This window comes from Piliocolobus tephrosceles, chromosome 1, assembly GCF_002776525.5.
Source record: "Piliocolobus tephrosceles isolate RC106 chromosome 1, ASM277652v3, whole genome shotgun sequence".
NCBI classification, from domain to species: domain Eukaryota; kingdom Metazoa; phylum Chordata; class Mammalia; order Primates; family Cercopithecidae; genus Piliocolobus; species Piliocolobus tephrosceles.
This window is the reverse complement of record NC_045434.1, coordinates 122,179,797-122,184,318: the sequence shown is the minus strand read 5'-3', so window position 1 is coordinate 122,184,318 and position 4,522 is coordinate 122,179,797. Positions and strand designations below refer to the sequence as shown.

General features: G+C 39.1%; 1 long non-coding RNA gene across 1 annotated transcript in view; it reads right to left on the bottom strand.

Moving 5' to 3' along the window:
• Positions 1–402: 402 nt before the first annotated feature.
• LOC111555181 overlaps positions 403–4,522 on the bottom strand; it is a 15,773-nt gene continuing 11,653 nt past the window's right edge. The window contains exon 3 of the long non-coding RNA XR_002735444.1: positions 403–632. This is a non-coding gene — a long non-coding RNA (uncharacterized LOC111555181). The remainder of the gene's footprint in view (positions 633–4,522) is intronic.

Genomic DNA, 4,522 nt, shown 5'->3' with positions numbered 1-4,522 from the left:
TCCTTAGCCATTTGACAAGGAGTTTTAGCAAAGAGACCCTGATAAACTGCCAATAATCTCTTATTTGTTATCCACCTGTTTTGCTTACTGAAGCAGCTAGTCTATTCCCGTTCCCCTTTCCTTTGGGGAAAAGCTATAGTTTGATAAATGCTAAGCCTCTACCATGATCCTGTGCATGAAGGAAATAAAAGGCTGGCTAGAAATTTCCTGGATTCTTCAGTCTGGGTCAAGCTTTGTGATAAAGCTTATGCCATAAACCAAATGGCTATTTTTATAATGATAATTCTTGGAAGGTAGAAGCCAGGGTGGTAGGGAAGTGGCAAACTCAGCAACTAATCATGATCATTACAATTCAAAGATGTAAAGACCTTTCTGACCAACACATATAACCACTCAGTTCACAGTTCCAGGTGGAGGATGTGTTTGGAGGGGTCGACACTTGTGGAGGTGTGCAGACCTAGCTGTCTTCACGGTAACTTGACGGAACATCCATTGTTTATGTTAATAATTTATCAACCCAGTGTATTTGAAACTAAGGGAGAACTTAATATCTTATCAGTTGATATCCTCCAGTTTCAGAGTGTTGTGCTAGCCAATTCAGAATGTGTCTTCCAACAGCTTCTTGTTTTCATCTGGAAATTAGAAGAAATTTTATTCATGTCAACATTTACCTTTGGACAGTTTCGAGGTCAAAGTTGTTAACTTTGTCAAAAATATCAGTTCATGTCCATTTTAATTCCTTTTTAAAATGTCTTTTTAATATATCTAATGAAATAAAATCATCTACCTTTAAATTATTAGTATCACAGTATTCCTTACAAGTACCTTTAGTATAAAAATGAATTATTATTATTATGTCCAATAGTGTAGATCTTACAACATACATGTAAAAGCTTAAATATCTCCCAAGCAGATCAAGCTCATTGTGGTCAAAACCAAACCCAAAATGTGTTCTTCCACTAGTGTTTCTTGATCCATAATTTCACTTCCTCTATCTTATTGCTTATGCAAGAAGTTTACAAAGCATCCTCACTTTTCCCTCTCTATCTCACATCCCTCACCACAACATTAATCATCAGGGTCCATTGATACGATTGTCCAAAATCTCTTCATTATAAACTTCTCACCATCTTTCCTGCCAGAACCTTGTTCAATCAATTATAATCACAAGACCTACTAGCTCGTCTTCCCAATCCTCTTTGTCACTTGTCTAATTTATTCTCTAAACTGCAAGCAAAGTTAATCTTAGGAAATCTCAAATCTTTTATTTCACTCCCTACTTAAAATTCTTTTTTGGTTTTCTCCATCACTTATGTTCATTGTTTAACGTGAGCTGGTAGGCTCTGCGTGACCTGAACCCTGTCTCCTCTTTGCCTCTGCACCAGCCATTTATCCCCTCGCTCTCATGTCTTGGCCACACTGACTGGCCCAAGCTCTTATCCACCTCAGGACATTTCCACACACTGTTCATTGCCTGGATCACCCTTTAATTTTAACTAAGCTAACTAACTTTAATTTATCCTATAGATAACAGCTAAAATGTTATTCATTCAGGGAATAATTTCCTCCCCATCCATCCTACCCATAAACATACTTTTAATTAGGCTCCACAGTTCTACTTCCAAAGTACCCACAATTATTCCTTCATAGGTCAATTCACAATGGCAATAACTTGTTTAATATTTGTGTTCCTTGCTATAATGACAGCAGGTAAACTTAATCCACCAATCCAGGTGTGCAAGAAATAAGGCACTGTTTTTTTGTTTTTTGTTTTCAAAATTAACTTAAATCTAATTCCTGTTTAATCAGCTTAAATCTAAATCCCACCAATCTGGAGAGAGTTTTAATCCCAGTGATTACCGGGCTCCACCTCTCCCATTTGCTTAGTGCCATGAACAATCTGAGTGGTACGTCTTATTCTGTCCTAAAGCACTGCACTACAGAGGTCCATCCTGTTCGTGGTTCTCACTGGTTTCTTCAGAGAAGCCCATTTTCCATTCTCACATTTTATTTCCTAGCACCTATCAGTTCTGTTCTGTGCTTGGGGTCTGGGAATGTTTTCTGGGAGTGGGAATTCCATGGCTTGAGAGCAGCCTCTCTGGATGTTACTTCTAGGTTGCCATTGCCCAAAGATGCTGCCAAGGAAACAGGGCAGGGCTATTCTACTTGTGGGCCCAGCAGTCTCTGCCCCCACCCCAGTCCGAGGACTCTCCAATCTTCCTTGGTGACCCTGAAGATGACACTCCTATTCTCGCTTCTCCACTTGCAGTGAGTATAGTCTTTTCAAAACAGCAGAAAGGTTGCTTTCAAAAAGTTTCTACCTTCCATTCTGCAAATGTCTTTGAAGCAAAAAACAAAAGTTATCTGCTTAAACTAAGAAGTAACAGAAAAATACAGCAGGGGAAAAAAAAAAAACAAATTAATGTCTGGAGACAATTCATGTGGGCAGCACTTGCTCAAATAATGTGCCCAACATTTAGGTATATTGAAAGAACGACTGGATTTGAATTAACTCACAATCCTATTAATGTGTTTGACATGTCTTTGCATATGTTGACAGGCCTGTATACATGTATAGAGAATTTTACAGAGAAGGAGAAAAAGAAATGTGAGCTGATACTTATGGCCAGCAGAAGAGCAGCCTTTCTGCTTCTTGTCCTGCCTATCATAGGACCACATCTAGTTTCAGCTCCATGTCAGCTGTGTACTGCAGACACCACCACCATCGGCTTGGCAAAATAAGAGAAAAATAAATATTCTCTCTATATGACATGAATCCCAGTACGCCTTTTCCACAGGCTAATAATAGTCTGTCTTCCCCTATAAGGTAGACAGGGAGTGTAAATGTTTGGAAGGTAGAACAAGACTGAATTTGACCTTTTACCACATGTGAAGTAGAATTGAGAGTTTTAGGTACACTCAGAGTTTAAATCAAGCAAGCTGTAATAGAATCACACACTACACTGTTTAGATAACCTTCCTTTCAAATAGAAAAAACACATTTCCACTTCTCCATTCCAAAGCTGAGATACATTTTGGAAAATGAGAGACCTATTAGCCTTCTTTATAAAGGGGAAAGAGGAAGAGAAAAGGGTTTTCGGCTGAATTTCTTCTTATTTTTGCAGGAGACATCCAGCAATTGTACTGTGCTTACAGAAATTTCATGCAACTCTCTAAGGCTACATATTGTCTAATATACGGTTGATACTTAAGAATATCAAATTAAAAAATCATTTCTTAGGAAATGGGCTCTCTTTCAGCTTGAACATTTGGATTTTGCAAAATGTATTTATACCTCCTGGCGCTGAAGTCGATCTGGACTTCGGCAAGTTACCTGTCCTACGAAACTGGCTCTTTTAAGAACAAGCCCCCAGCTCCAGGAAGCACATTTGCTCAAATGTAAGTGGGCTGCAATTCAAGCAATTTGCTCCCTAACCACTTTGTAACAATCTTGTTTCTGATTCTGTGTTCCTTCTCCAGCTCTCCTCCTACTTTGGCCCTGAAGATTGAAGCACCATTTTATCTGCACTTCAGAAATCCTTTTCATATCCCATTTCTGGCTAACACGTTGCCTCCTAGACCACTAATTCCATGGACTGTTAATCTGTTAAAGGATTCCCCATCTTGCAACAGACTCATATTTGGCTTCCACAGATACCTCTGACCACTCATGGCCCCATTTTTAAATGAGACTTAGCCCCGATCCTAAACTGCCTGGATCAGATTGCTTCATCTCAGAATCTGAATCTTTATCAAAGAGTTCTGGTATTGTATTTCTAGTTCTAAAAGAATCCCAGGATAGCAAGACACAAGACTAGCCCACTATAGATACCCGGGCCATCATTCCTATCGAATTCATTTCAATCATTGAGAAAGCCAAGTTCTTAAACCAAGATATTCAGTCTTCTTTCAGCAGACACCTTCATTTAATAGTTGAGGTAGCAAAGTATCATTATTTTGTGGCACAAACTCCAAAGACCAGCAGGAAAAGTGCTGATACCCTTTTATTCTAAGGATGTAGAATACACATTATTTAGGTGCTCAGCTAGACATATGCATCCAGAAGCATTAGATTTAATGACACAGTCAACACGCGGAGGCACATCTCTACTCTCCTCATGATAAGGAAGCATGCTTTCTGGTGTTACAAAAGCTGTTTCTTGACACATTATTGCAGGGAAATGCCCCCGAATTGCAATTACCAAGTGAAAGCCACATCACATAAGCTATCTGACAAATGAGGAGAAAATCAGGTCACAGAGCATTACTGGAGAGAAAAATAACATCAAAGTACTCAACCATAAAATTATAGCTGAGAATGCTGTCGTAAGTCAGCACCTCTAATGAAAACAGCAAGGCTAGCAATTGTTGCTCAGGTACGTGAAAGGCAATGTTCTACAAGAGTGATGGTCACCTAGAATATCAGTGCTCTCTTTCAGTTGGGTGGTCCCCAGCCTCACCTTCTTCTACCCAATTTGGACCACCTGACCCCACCTTTTTTTTTTTTTTTTTTTTTTTTTTG